The sequence below is a fragment of the Pelobates fuscus genome, chromosome 1 (assembly GCF_036172605.1).
Source record: "Pelobates fuscus isolate aPelFus1 chromosome 1, aPelFus1.pri, whole genome shotgun sequence".
NCBI classification, from domain to species: Eukaryota; Metazoa; Chordata; class Amphibia; order Anura; family Pelobatidae; genus Pelobates; species Pelobates fuscus.
The window spans coordinates 179,190,708-179,206,007 of NC_086317.1; the positions used below are offsets into that span (position 1 = coordinate 179,190,708).

General features: G+C 41.6%; 1 protein-coding gene across 1 annotated transcript in view; it reads left to right on the plus strand.

The window, feature by feature from the left end:
- The first annotated feature begins 367 nt into the window (after window positions 1–367).
- GRM4 (glutamate metabotropic receptor 4) overlaps window positions 368–15,300 on the plus strand; it is a 223,999-nt gene continuing 209,066 nt past the window's right edge. The window contains exon 1 of the mRNA XM_063453090.1: window positions 368–946. The gene's annotated coding sequence lies outside the window, so the exon portion shown is untranslated. The remainder of the gene's footprint in view (window positions 947–15,300) is intronic.

The following is a 15,300-nucleotide window of genomic DNA, read 5'->3' on the forward strand; positions in this document are numbered from 1 at the left end:
TTAGAGGTGTTTTCCATAGAACGTCGGCAATCTCTCTGGTTCTATCAAAGGTGCTTTCTGCTTCCCTAAACTAAAATTCGCGTTCATCTTGGCAGAGCAGTAATATCATAATATCACATACATCCTGGCCTTAAGAAGGGCCACAGGACACTGTTTTTGGCAGCAGCTGGCAGCAGCATCAAGCCGGGACAGGTCACAAGCTCAGCCCCTTAATCCTATCACAGAGGTAGAGAGCAAGAAGGCAAGGTGGGGGTGAAAGAAAGGAGGGGGGAGGGGTGTAAGAGTACTGGAATCTAACGCTTGGGAGGGAAGGGTCTGCCTTCTTAAAGGAGGAGAGGGAGGGGTGGGTGCTTCGAGATCACAGAGGGAGCAGTGTTGGTTAGTAGAAAATCTTCTTTTCCTGGGGTGGGGGGAAGAGAAGAGAACCTCCACAGATTAAATCCAGTATCCAGTACCGGGGCTTTAGATGGTTGTACAGTACATGGTTTATTTTTATTTTTTTTACAACGTCTTTCGTGTAAGATACGTGAGAATAGATTGACAAAAGTGTTTTGTGTTACATCTGAACATTTCAGCACTGCCTCGCTTGGACAGCACCACTGTAGCTCTCCATTCAGGGCTGAGCGTTCAGCTCTGTTACTGAGCAGCAGATTCTTGGGGACCGCTGGGACAGCGACTCATATCCTCTTATAGCAAGTCACTGCTAAATATCTCAGCATTGGGACCTGTGGACAGCTTTACTGACATCATTTCCATTCATTCTCGACTATGGACAGCTGGACCCTTCCTGGGTTGAACCTCTAGGACTACCATGCAACCTCACATATCAATCTCAAACAGCCCCTGAATTGGTTACTCAGATTCTTCCCTTCTATAAGATAATGGGATAACAATCTAGAGCCAAAACATGATCACAGAGGAATGCGAAGTGTAAATGTAAATCAAGGTATGTCACCTGCTGACACATGAAGACTGTTACATTCTGTCGTATTTTAAAGATCTTCTAATATCTAACCATGTATTAGTGTGTTGGGAAAGTAGGGGTTAAACGTCCACGACTTAACTTTTAATCAGAGATCACATTCATGTACCTTAAGGCTTTTTATCCCATTATCAAAGGCTACTTTAACCTGGATACTGAGAAAGGAGGGTGGGGGAATAACCTTAGAATGATGAGGGAGAGCTGAAATGATATCTACTGAGCTGTGTTTGCTGGCTAAGTGCGGGGAGAGTAAAAGAAAAAAAAAACTACTGCAGGTGTTCTGTATGGTGTGTCAGTCTCATTTAAAAAAAATATTATTTCAGTAATGCATCTTGGGGTTTTGTGCTGTGAGGGTTTCTATATTTGCATTCTCTTTGCAGATCTATATAGTTATTGTTTGCACGAGCTTATCATAGATATGTGCTGGTCAATATGCACACAAATATGTGTATGCCTAATTGTGTCTCTTAATACCATAGAGGATTGTGGGCAAATCTTACTGTAGCATGCAGCATACTATATGTTTGTATATTGCTATGCACCTTTCAGTGTCTGTGCATTTTGTTGCTATTCCTTTATCTCATTCTACCTTTTTTCCTCTTCTGTCAGTATAGTAATACTGTATGCATTCTCAGTATAGCCATTTCATTATCTGTCCCAGTCTCTCATTAAGTGTCCCTGCCTGATTGCTCATTTATGATTTCTTAATTTTTGTCATCCATCTGTGCCTGATTTTTTTTCTCTGTCTCATTTTGTCCATCTCTCTCTCCCCATTATCATTCTACTCCCTCCTTGCTCTGTATCATTGCTTGACTAAGCCACCAACCCCCCCCCCCTCGTTTCACTTTTTCTGCAATTGTCCACATATCTTCTCTCTTTCCTTCCAGATCTCTCCCTTGCCCTAGTTCCAATCTTTAGACCATATGTAGAACCTTCTTCTACCCTTCTCCTTTCTTGAGCTCTCTTACCATTTGTGAATTTCTCCCTCTAGTCTGTTCTACCCCCCTTCTATGTTTTTCTGTGCGTTAAATATTTTCATCTGCTCCTCTGAATTGCACCCATTAAACATCTTTAGGGCAGACTGCTCCAGTCTGTGGTTGGCAGCGAGAAGTCTTGATTAAAATCAGATCTTCTCTCTGGCAGTAGATACTACAGCAAGCAATAGATTTACAGGCTTTGGAATACATTGGGTAATTAAAAATCAATTTTTGTATAGAGGGATGGTGATATTATTTCTAAAGGAAGTTAAATTAACCCTTTGTATATTAACATTTTTATCAATTCACCTAAAGTTTGATGTTTAAATATATTTTCTTTGGAATAAAAGACATATATTACACATTTCATATATGGTACATTTTGATTGTTTTGCGGATTATTTCTGTGCTTGTGATTCATTCTCATGGAAAAGAGTTAAACATACCTTGTATTCTGCTGAAGAACATTTTCAGAAGAGACATTAGACTGACATGTATGTGTAAACTTCCCACATAATACTCTGATTGTGGACTTTAGAAAAGCAATGAAGCACTCATTTAATTATATTAAAAGTTGCCCCCCTTACATTAGACTATAGCGATGGACTCAAACAGACCTTTTTATATTTAACATGACTGACCACTCTTGTGTGTATATATACAGGCTGAAATAGTTGTTTTACAGATAATTAATCATCTTCCTCATTGTATACAGTCAGTGAATAGACAGCCTTTAACTTAAGCTAATTCTCAGAGTGCATATCACTATGTGCATGTGTTTATTGTTATTATTATTACTATTAAGCATACATTTATACATATATTACAAATCACTTATTTGAGTTGACTAGCTACTGTTCAGAGTCAAATGTTGTCGGACAGCCCCAATCAAAGTAATGATGTGTAATACAGTAGAATTTATTGATTTTTTTCAGATGGGCTGGTGTACGTTTATAGGCTTCTTAACAGCCTTTTATATGTTCAGGGCCAAATTTGGTAATCCAGACCTTTCTCTAATATAGTGTGATCATTTTATAGAAACCTTATTGAATGTTTTAAGTTCCAATCAGTTGATCTATATAAACATATTTTGAAATATTTAATAGTTTTATATTAATACATAATTAAGGAAAAACTACTTGTTTAAGGTCAAAAAGCTTATCTCTAACAAGAACAGCATTTTCTTCCACAGAATATTCACCATAAGAGTTGTACTTTTTATTTCTTGCATTTTTCTCCCCGTCCCCAGATTTATTAACAATGCAAGTAGATCTATTAAAAATGCAAGTTTATCCAGGACTTATATTTTATACACATATTTTACCCATTTTAGCACAAATATATGTGCTCACTGACCCAATAAAGTGTTTTCTATACTTAAAAAGGTCCTCCTATTTTTTTACTACCAATATCCACTGGAAGAAGGACTAGGTCCATCCTATAAAAGTCCCTCAGCACTACTCATGAGAGCCATATGAATCTATTTGGCTCCATGTTTGTGAGTATTTGAGATCCATAAATACTTATCCATTCTATTCTGGCAATATTACCCTATGTTTTGCTGTTTTTTACAGAATCGTCAGATGTCTTCCACCTATTGTATGTATTTGTTTTAAAAATGCAACTAGATCTAATAACAATGCAAGTAGGCCTAGTTGTTTCTTATACTTTTTGTTCATATTTATCTTAGTTCTGGAACCATAGAAGCTTCCATCTACTCCACTCCTCCAATATTTTCTCATGAGGTAGTGCCTCCCTCACAACTTTGGGATTTTGTGGTGATAACAAGGTGGAGATACTGTTAGGCAACACAAGTGGCAGCACAAGTAGCCACCTTAAAGAGCTCCAGCAGGGGGTGCAAAACTTCTTGGTACAGATTGTCCCCAAGGCCAGAGTGACCCTAACCTGAGACTCTGAGAATTCTTTGGAGGCAGCTTGAGGTTGGTTGTGCAGTTCAGAAAACTCCCATCTGACACCGATAAGATGTGCCGAGACAGCTAACCATTTCCTTTTGTCCTGCTGGCCGCCAATATAACTTCCTGTATCTAGGCCGAGCTTCTAGCACTCAATGCGGCACTTTCCCTTTTTGACTAGCTTCAGCACCCAGAAACTGAAGGCAGTATTGTGAGAGAAATGTAGGGATTTCATGTTATGTTTTACTTCCACCCCCCGCCTTCACATCATGGTTGCCAGTCATGTGAAGTTGAAGTGTTAAAGGATCACTATAGTGTCAGGAAAACAAAGCAGTTAAAACCCCTTCAGCAGCTTACCTTAATCCAGCGCCGGGCTCCCTTAAGGAAGGTAGAGGATTATGAAGAATGGGGGTTGAGATGTGTAAGTAGAGTATACCCTTACACTGGTCGTGATCCCTAATTTTGGGGTGGCCACAGTTACATCTCACCCCCCCCCCCAATACCAACCTTACTTATCCACTGATCTACTCTTTTAACCTTTTCCTTTAGTGTCTGATTCCTAACCTATATCTATTATTGTGCACAATCCTTTCTTTTAAACCCCACCCATCTTTTTCTTAAAGTGGTAACAAATATGTCTATGCATTACGCCAATATCCCAGTGCAAAAATCACGTCAGTCATTCTAGATCTGATGACACCACCATGCTTAGCTCCCATAACATGCCATTTGGGAAGTTAAACATGAATGCCTTGATCATAGTCATCAGTCTATCACATTTACATGTTAGTGGTTGCTGTTAATATTAAAGCAAATAAAGAACAAATAATCACTGTAACACAAATAAAAGTCTCACACATCTTTTCTCCAGTCTTTTTTCAATGTCCTCTGACAGCTTAGGGCCATTTTCACAACTTTCATATTGTATACTTTTATATTATATATAATTCCATGGCACCGGTTTCAGGCAGTACAATTATTCTATTTCCCTCTAAACTGTCACTGTCAATCCACACAACATTTATTGACACATAAATGGAGCCATATTTCCCTTATGGAATTCAACAGCTGAAAAGAATTGATAAACCAGTGACAACACTTTTCAACAAGTTAACACATACCTTACACTGTTTTGGTTGAATGACCCTTACTGATCTAGTCCCTCTCTACAAAAAACAGTAACAATGTTTAAAAAATAATAATAAAGCAATGACTTAACTCTGTTCCAGTACCAAACTCAAGTTCACCCAGTAGCCCAATCCTCTTCTTCTGACATCACTCCCCCTTTCTGGATATAGAAGGATGTCAGAGAGGACAGACTCTGCCATCATTGGCTGTCTGATTCCAGCTTTTAATGCATTCTGATGGTTGACACCAAATATGTGTTACACCTTCAACAACAAAGGGCTTGTAGCCGAGATATAACATTCTCCACTGAATCATTCACGAGCTGGAACAAGGCATTGAATAGTGGAAAACTCGTTCCCTCTCCGTAACTGGATGTCACACAGCTCTGTAACACATTTGTATTCAGAGACAAGGTCTTTTATAGCCAGACCCTCAGCAGTTACATTGTAAGCCTGCCCAGGTGTCTCTGTGTCTGGGAGATAATTGAGTCAAGGACCAATAAGTTAATTATCTCCTGGTTACAGAGAGCCGAACATAAAAAATACTCACCAAAACACTCCGAAATATGGTTAAAACACAAAGGAACTCCGTATGCCAAATAGTGCCCGGATCCATAAGGAATTGTCCAATCGCCACCGGGATGAAGTTTCCACCGGCCACACACATGGGCGAAGCCCAAAATTGTTCCAGGACAAAAGTGGTCTTGGCCGGTCAAATATCAGGAGTTCCTGTGGTCAAGTAAATGTTGCTCCCACTTTATTTTATGGAGTAATTGTTCTTCATAGTCCTTAGTACCTTCCCTCAAATTAGCACTCTCCTGGCAGGTCTGTAAGTGGGGCAAAACAGCAGACAAATAGACTGGTAACCACGGGGTCAAGCACCACTGTTAGTGTTGGGGAGACAAAACAGCCGCTATTTACCAGGGAGTGTGCTTTTGGTGATTGCTTGTTCCCGAATGGCGGCCACACAGGGAGAGTGCTTAGATGACATTCAGGATAGGCAAGGTATGAAGCCAGGGAGCACAGAATGTTCGACATGAATGGAAGGAACACTCTTTCGGGAAACGAACAGGGCAGTACAGATAATCAAATGGACACAGGACCAAGTCCGCCACAGGGCTATATCTATGTATAAACAGGGTTTCATAGTAAAATGCTGCAGGTGCATACTCCACGCACCATGAACATTTAAAATTACTAAAGTGATCATGGTGCTTGGAGTAATCCTTTAAACTTAAGAACTGTTTTGCACATGAGTAAAGCAAACACTATGTATACCTTGCAACATAACCAACATTAACACAACTCTTCTGGCTTAAATAATTGAAGCAAATAATATAAAATAAACACCAATATACTAATATAATAATATGGCATAACCAACAAAACTACAACTATACCAGCCTACTATACCAAATGTCTGACTTGAGCATGCTTACAGAAGCATATACAGAAATCAATGTTGATTTGAAATATAGCAGGATAAAATCCCTACTGCTATTGATAACATTGTAACCATGATGTACTTGCACTGTCCACAAAATTGGTCATTTTTAATATTTTGTTAACCTTGCAATCCTGGCATATCCACCTCCGTTTAAAGATGGTGTGATTCATAACAGTCATTAAATCTGGTTTTAAGTTCATAATAATTCCTAATTTAAGCATCGTTACTAGCAGATGTTTTTGGATTGTAATCATGTTAACAACATACATACAATACTAGTCAAAGTTCAGAAAGTTCCGAAAGTTCAGTTATCAAATGAAAGCAAGTGCAAGCTTGTGATTGAGGCCAAACATAGATCAGCAAGAAAGTGCAGATTGGATTATATTTATTATCTTGAAATTTTTTAACCAATTCATATTTAAATAGCCCCTTCATGAAGCCAATTGAAAGCTAATTGCTTTCATCCCTTTATTTTTGTATACTCACTTTGCTCTTACAAGGATTTAATAATACACTTTATTTTTAACACTAGTACCATTTAATTTGTCCCCCACATTTTAGCGTAGGACCCACCAACATTGGGGTACTTTGAAAGCAGTGGTGGGCTTAACATCAAATGGCCATATGGTGGAACTAAATCCCCATATTTATTTTTAGATAGGCAATTTAGAAGCCTTCTTTGTGTTGTATTTTTTGTAGTCTGAGTGCGCCGCAACTATTTTTTTCATTTTATTTCATGTAATAAAAATAGTTCGCTTACCACAGCCTAAAAGATGGAGTGATGGTTAATGATGGTGTAACTATGCCCTACAATTCTAAATAGACTTCAAGTTATAGTTCCAAGATGAACACAATCCCCACCCTCCAGATAGTCATGGTTCCACAAACCTGACAGCCTTTCTAATAATATAATCCAAAATTACCTGTTTTTTTAATTTCTTTTAAATTTTCTTTAGCCAACCTACACCACTGAAAATTCAGGGCCCAGTTTACAATACATAAAAAATAAAACAAGAAGCCTTCTGCTATTTTATTTGAAGTCAGCAATTAAAATGTGTTTTACTCAGTCACCAGTGGTGTATAAGTACTCCTTCAGCTTGAGCTGTTCATTTTGGAGTTTTTATATATATATATATATATATATATATATATATATATATATATATATATATATATATATATATATATATATATATATATGTAATCTTTGGGAATGAAATTACAAGGGCCAACAAGCTGCTATCCCAAAGCACTGCGGTTGAAAGGACTCAAGTTATTGTGATCTGGATTCAAAGTAAGCCAACAGCATGATTGTGTAACTCCCTATGACTCTCTCTTTTTTCATTGCTTTATATTGAGGTTTTTTTTGCTAGCTATAAGTATTTATATATAAACATCAGGATAGTACAAGGAATCTCATTTTAGAGATGCTTACACTTTATTTTAGCTGTTGCTTGTACTTATTGTGTTCATATACACTGTATTTGTCTAAAGAGTGTCTGTGGGGTTATGTTTTTATATTTGTTGAGCATGTCCTGGCAAATAAGTGTACTTTGATGGCATCCCGTATTTTGGGGAGGATAATTCACTGGCTCTATCCAGTTTTGATGATCTAAAGGAATCAAATTTTTTACTAAAGCAGTGCACAAAACCCCCCCAAAAAACAAAAAAACTTACAATACTATAAAGGCATAGCACTCACTGACTAGGATAGACTAAGAGAACAGCTTCACTAGATAACGCAATCTAAAGGGAATCAAACCTGAAATGATGCTAGCTAACTGCAACTCATCTTAACTGCGATTCATAGAAAACAACACAAAGATGCAAAGATTAAACATTTAAAAATCTGTATTTTGTAGCAAACAAAACATCAGCATTAATGTATCACATTAATTCCAAGTAAATTTTAAATTTACGGTAAGAGTAACCACACTGAAAGCATAGCTGACTTAGAAAATATTTGCCTTTCAGCTACTTTGACTTTAGCCCCTTAAGGACCAAACTTCTGGAATAAAAGGGAATCATGTCATGTCACACATGTCATGTGTCCTTAAGGGGTTAAAGGGACATCTCAATGCCCAAAAATAAAAAAAAAATCCCTTTCCCCCAATGAAAACATACATGCATGCATTTAATAGTGCATTTTTTCATTGTGGGCATAACTAAAAACAGCTTGCAGATCCCTTGTCTGAAAGACTTTGCAAGCCCTCTCCCTCTTGCCCATTCCAGACTTTCTATGGTTGTCCAATCACAGACTTCCCAATGCAGCTCAATGAAAAGTCTATATAAGGCAGGTACTCTGAGCAATTACCTACCACTTTAGTTTAGCTCTACTAAGCTAAACAAATCAGGAAGTAACAGGACCAGTTGTTTGCTTGAAAGCCAGCAGGATGTAACCAGGTTAAATTATGGAAATGCCATTTTCTATTGAAATCTACACTTTTTGTAAAATGAAAAAGAGGGCACATTCTTCACACATAAAGCATTTCAGCAAGCTAACATGCTTTAGTGGTTCAGAGTGTCGCTTAAAATGTTAAATTTGGACTGAATTCATGTTAAATTCTAATTTTAGTAAATAACTAAATGCTTTACCATTAATTAGCTATGTTGCTCTTGGGTAGTTACTAGTGATGTCGCGAACATTAAATTTTCCGTTCGCGAACGGCGAACGCGAACTTCCGCAAATGTTCGCGAGCGGGCGAACCGGGCGAACCGCCATAGACTTCAATAGGCAGGCGAATTTTAAAACCCACAGGGACTCTTTCTGCCCACAATAGTGATGGAAAAGTTGTTTCAAGGGGACTAACACCTGGACTGTGGCATGCCGGAGGGGGCTCCATGGCAAAACTCCCATGGACAATTACATAGTTGATGCAGAGTCTGGTTTTAATCCATAAAGGGCATAAATCACCTAACATTCCTAAATTGTTTGGAATAACGTGCTTTAAAACATCAGGTATGATGTTGTATCGATCAGGTAGTGTAAGGGTTATGCCCGCTTCACAGTGACAGACCAAACTCCCCATTTAACGCACCGCAAACAGTCCATTTGCACAACCGCAAACTCCCCATTTGCACAAGGTTGGATACCAAGCTAGCCATGTCCCGTTCCTTGTCCTCACTGATGTCATTGAAGGTCTCTTCCTCCACTCAGCCATGTACAACACCAAGGGTCCCCGAAAGGTGACAACAAGCCCCCTGTATTTTTTTTTTAAAATGTACACTACTGTTACACCAGATATGAGTTGCACTGGTGTGACACTGTGTCCTGGCAGGCCCTGAAATGCACATGTGTGAAGGAAACTGACTGCTATTATTTCACAGTCAAATTTCTAGTTTTTTTTTTAATGTACACTACTGTTACAACCGCCTAAACCGCCTAATTAGAGAGCCACCTCTGATGTGCAAGCTACACCCTAAACATGACAGCCATCTTTCACAACAATGTACTGCTATATACTCATACCCTCAGTGCAACTAGCCATGATATACGCACGTTCAGCCTAGCATGCTCAAATATAACACACTTCTGTCTAAAAAAAACCCAAAATAATAAAAAAAAAAAGAATGCAGCTTCAGAATTAATCTAAATTGTATGCTGTCTAGGAGGTGGGAGGATCTGGGAGGGAGGGTCTGCTGCTGATTTGCTGGAATGTGTCTGTTGACTGTGAGGTACAGGGTCAAAGTTTACTCAATGATGATGAATAGGGGGCGGGCCGAACATCACATATGTTCACCGTCCGTGGCGAACGCGAATACGCTATGTTTGCCAGGAACTATTCGCCAGCGACCCGTTCGGGACATCACTAGTAGTTACATTTTCTAACTTTGAGTGTAGAGTCCGAGTTTTATTGATTGTTTGCAGTTAGCCTTTCTTGTATGTTGATTTCCTCAAGGACTATTTAGTACCTGGTAGAACTATCAATGGGAGAAAAGGCAGTTACTGTGTGATAGTATTTACCACACACTCTGGCACCATGGCCCAGTAAGCTTTCCATGAGTATGGGATTTAAATGTAATGGTAAAAACAGGAAATTAGTGACTGTAAACAAAAGAAAAGTTACCGTTAAATCTCCCACTACAAACCGATGGCCTCCCATTAAGATTTTACTTGTCCTTTCACTATTTAGAAGACCTTCATTTATTGCAAAAAAAACATTAATTTCCACATACAGACAATTCTGTCTAATAACATGTTGTGGAGGAAGGGAGAGATACAGAACTTTGTCCTAGCTATTATCCACTTTCTCCCTTCAATGTTTATCTTTACGTATACATCACATTTGTTTTATTTTATATTCTATTTGCACTTTCTTTGATGTCAATTATTGCTTGATAAAGACTCTATTTCTGAATTGAAATGTTACTGTTGCGTAAATGCACAACAAAAGGGCATTGTTTCAAATTGAGGGGTGAAAGATTGTCTGCTTTTTTTTGTTTGTAATTTCTGTCAGTGTTTGGATGGTACTGGAAATACCCTTTGGAAAATGATATGTTGAGTGCTGGCCCACCTCATATCTACTAAGCAGTGACTTTCATCTGGGGCCTTATTGCCATCACTTCTATAAATATGAATCTGAGTCAAGTGCCTCACTCTAGACTCTTTACATTCTCAAAGGAGGATGCTGACAGAAGTGTACAGTCTGCTATGTCTAATGGCAATATTGATATTGATTTGTGTCAACCAAGTGCCTGCTTTAAAGAATAGGATAAACTAAGGAAAAATAATACAGGTTACCAACTGTTCAGTGTCACCTTAGCAGAGTACTACAATGCTAAAAGGATCCTAAGGGGCTTGAGAATAAATCTAAAGGTTATGTTGTTATCAAAGAAAGAAGTGCTTACTTCAATATGAGGGCATTTAAAAAAAAAAAAAAATGTTCCCTTGATGTTATCCTATTGAATATGGAGTGCCTTCAGGAAGAGATTGCATAAACAAGCATTGAGATTGAGAGTATGCAAGGACTCCTGAATGTGGAAGTGTATCAATCATTATGTAAAAACACTCATAGTCGCCTTCCATAAGGAGATTGAGAATCAGAAGTATGGAAAGTTTCAGCATGATTCCACAGATTATAATGCCAAGAAAGCTTATGCCTGGCAGCAACAGAAATACCCTCAACAATATCCCAATAATAGAGACTCACAAGGGGGTAAAATAACGACTAAAAGATTGGGGAGAGGGGTACTGGACTTAAATATCTCAACATACTCCATGCTCTTTGATTTTTTTTTAGAACTGGTTACAGAGAAAAGATCAGGAGAGGGGTGAGGAAGTATTAGTGGCACCCAGAGAAGGAATCTGCAGAAGTCACTCAGTCCAAGAAGGAAACAGCAGCAGACTGTGAAATAAATATTCAAGACTCCCATTGAGACACAAATCATATGGATTCCACCAAATACCAATAACATATTTGTAGCGGCACCCCGGTGTAGTAGGGGTTTACGCCGCTGAGAAGGTGTCCTTTCCCCCAAGCACGAAGTTAGCTAAAGCATAACAGGTTCCCCATAATTACGACATCCAAGTAATAGTCATCCCCTCCAAGTGTCAGGGTACCTGAAGCCTCTACCTCTGAGAGAGGTAGAGACTTAGAAGTTTATCCGTCCGGACGGCATGTCTCCTCGGCCCCTCGCGGTTCACTCGGTCTTGCTAACGCCGGCCGCGAGGGAGTCACTTCCTTTTATAACAGGAGGACCGGAGGTAGACGTCATGACGCCAACCCGGAACGTTCTGTCACTCAAATCTCGGGAGACGAATCAGGACTCGCCGGAGGCGTGTCTTCTCTCCCTAGCCAGGATACTTAACAGTGGCACTCTCATTCACTCATTGCCCTGTCGTGGTTCTAGTCCGCCTAGTCACACAGTGCTTTGTTATTCTCTTGTCTTTTGGTTCTGACCCGGCTTTGGTATTTACTCTCCTGTCTTTCTGTTATCCTTGACCCGGCTTGTCTCTCGCTTACCTGTCTTCTCGTTCCCTCGACCTCGGCTTGTCTCTGACCATTCTATCGTAGTTATACGTTAAGTCCGGCCATTCTAAGGACCGGTATACGTATCTGCTACTCTTTGTACTCTGCGTGTTGGATCCCTGACCCGATCCTGACACCAAGCACGAGACGAGACTCTGTGTTGAGGGTCAAAGTAGGAATACTGTTTATTCTGTAACTCGGGCTTTTATGCCGTACAACAACTCCTCCCCGTATCCGGAGGAGATAATACATTTACAGTGGGAGTCACTCCCACTGTACCGAGCAGAATATTATACAATTATTACAAGTTTTAATAACACACACAATATGCAACGAAAATACAATGTGCTACGTGTATTAGGGAACGGAGATCTAAGGGAACAACATACGTGAAAATCCCCTAGATCGGTTGAGCCGTTCGCCAGATACACGTTTGCACCAATTACGCAGGAACTATACAATATAAACGAAAACTCTCTTTTGGATCCGGTGTCTTTATTTCGGTACTTTGGATCCGTTGACTAGCATGGGCGTACGTTGTCGGTAAGGTCGGAATTCGTCGTGTGGAAAGTTCGGTCATTAGTCCATGCGGTCAAAATGGCCGCGACCCATTGTTCTCTCCACGTGGCGATGTATACCGTACGGATCCACAAGTACCCGAAATCCACAATAATCCATATGCAACGGCAATTCTCCGAGATGATATCTGTTACTCCAAAAAGGGGTCTGTCACACGGCTCCCTCCTAGTGGTACACTCCGGCAGACCTGGATTGATCCTTTCGGATTAACTTAGGGATGACCGGAACTCACTTGTCCGGAGAATTGTCCAGTTGTCGAGACAACCCATCGGCGTTGCCATTTAGCTTACCGGGTCGATAGCTGATGGTGAAATTGTACGTTTGCAGGGCCAAGCTCCATCTTAGCAATCGGCCATTGTCTCCTGCGACCCGGTTAAGCCATACCAATGGATTGTGGTCGGTTACCAAAGAAAATTCTTGTCCATACAAATACGGTGTTAGTTTTTTCAATGCCCATACCAGGGCCAGGCACTCTTTCTCTACGGCCGCATAGCTCACTTCCCTCGGTAACAACTTTCGGCTGAGGTATGCGACCGGATGCTCTTTTCCATCTTCCCCGATCTGGCTCAGCACAGCCCCCAGTCCATACATGGAAGCGTCTGGGTCTCCGCGACTGGCGGGCCGATTCCAATAGCACAGCCTGAGCCCGGGTGGTGACAGGGCAGGCTCCAGCAGGGCCTTGAGGAGCAAAAGCGGACAACAGCGGGGCTAAGTCATTTCCCAAGAGTACTTCCGCGGGTAGCCCTTTCATCAGGCCCACATTCACTTGGCCAGCTCCCACCCCCCAATCCAAATGCACTCGGGCCGTGGGGAGGCGATGTACTGCACCCCCGGCCACTCTAACGGCCACCGTTTGTCCAGTATGTTCCTTTTCGGGGACCAGGTCGTGTTGGATCAACGTTAGGGTGGCCCCAGTGTCTCGTAATCCACTGACAACTTGTCCATTTATTCGGACGGTTTGTCGGTGATGCTGCCGGTTATCTACGGCAGCCGCATATAGGGGATTGGCCTCGTGCAAAATCTCCCATTGCTCTTCCCCCAGGGGTTGGGCTTCAATGCAATGGGCCCCGGAGGTAAAGGGCCGGGTGTTCCCTTCAGCGGGCTTCCTCCAAGAAGCTTGTCGAGCTGGATCTAGTGGGCATTTGTCTCTCAGGTGGCCCACCCGTTGGCACCTATGGCACCGCCGGCGGTCCGGGGCACTGGACTGGGCGAAGCGGGAGGGGGTGTTGTAGCTAGGTTGATTAGCGGAGGTGGTTGGAGTAGGGCCGACGGGGCGGCTTTCGACTCGGAGAGCTGCCTTTTGGACCGAGGGGTCGGGTTTGCGGGCGTCCGCATACTCGTCAGCCAGCCGGGCGGCTTCGGGTAGGGTAAGTGGTCGCCTATCCCGAATCCACTCCCTGAGCTCCTTGTCCACCTTTTCAAAAAAATGCTCCAACAAAAACAATTGTAATACCTCCTCCGCGGTGGTAGCTTGGCACCCATCCATCCAGTGGCCAGCCGTGCGTTGCAGTCGGCAGGCCCATTCGGTGTAGGAGTCACCGGTTTGCTTTCGGGATTCCCGGAAGCGTCTCCGATATGCTTCGGGGGTTACTGCATATCGGGACAGGAGGGCTTCCTTGACCAATCGATAATTTCCCACCTCATGGTCCGGGATTGCTCGGAAAGCATCACTGGCTCGTCCGGATAACTTGCCAGACAAAATTTTAACCCACTCCTCGGCGGGTACTTTATGTAGGGCACATTGACGCTCAAAATCCGCCAGGTATTGGTCAATCTCCCCCTCTGTTTCTACGAAATTTTTAAAAGCGGCAAAGTGGACTTTCCTCTTTTCCTCGGGAGTTTGAAGAGTCCCAGCAATTGGACTGACGCTGGTTGACGTCTGGCGCCGGTTGGCATCGACCACTGCAATTACTTGGGTCACGGTCCTAGGTGAGGGGTTTGGTCCGTAGTGAGCCAACCTTACCCTCACCTCATGGTTGAATCGTTCATCTTCCGGGGTTCGGACCAAGGCGATCTCTGGTTCTGGGTTTGGTTCGACACCCAGTTCGCCATTCTGTTCCGCTAAGTCCAGTGCGACCAATTCTGCCAAAATGTCTCTTTTCTTTTTGTTGCTAGCCGAACGACCACGGCTCTCCAACAAGTCTTTTAGGGTAGATCGTTTCAACCTTCCGTAGTAGGCCTCCATCCTGTTTGCTCTCGGTAGCTGTCCTTCTGGGGTGAAAGAACGATCCCACCGCTGCCACCAATTGTAGCGGCACCCCGGTGTAGTAGGGGTTTACGCCGCTGAGAAGGTGTCCTTTCCCCCA